Consider the following 601-nt stretch of genomic DNA (forward strand, 5'->3'; position numbering starts at 1 on the left):
TCTGTGTGTCCCCCATGTCACACCATGTGTCCCCCACGTCACACCGTGTGTCCCCCCACATCCCTGTGTCACCTCAAATGTCCCCCATGTCCCTCCACGTGTCCCCCATGTCACATTGTGTGTCCCTCCACATGTCCCCCATGTCACACCGCACATCCCTCCACATGTCCCCCATGTCACGCCATGGCCCCCATGTCACACATGTCACACCATGTGTCCTCCATGTCATACTGCATGTCCCTCTGTGTGTCCCCCATGTCACACTGTGTGTCCCCATGTCACACCACGTGTCCCTCCATGCGTCCCCACATCCCTCCACATGTCCCCATGTCCCTCCGTGTGTCCCCCATGTCACACCGCATGTCCCTCCCTGTATCCCCCATGCCCCTCCACGTGTCCCCATGTCACACCACGTGTCCCTCCCCATGTCCCCCATGTCACACCTCCCCTTCGCGTGTCCCCCATGCCCCTCCACATGTCCCCATGTCACACTGCATGTCCCTTCCCATGTCCCCCATGTCCCTCCACGTGTCCCCCATGTCCCAACGCGTGTCCCTCCCCATATCCCCCATGTCCCTCCACATGTCCCCCATGTCCCAAC

Source organism: Egretta garzetta, unplaced genomic scaffold (genome assembly GCF_000687185.1).
Source record: "Egretta garzetta isolate BGI_Z169 unplaced genomic scaffold, ASM68718v1 scaffold1342, whole genome shotgun sequence".
Taxonomy (NCBI): domain Eukaryota; kingdom Metazoa; phylum Chordata; class Aves; order Pelecaniformes; family Ardeidae; genus Egretta; species Egretta garzetta.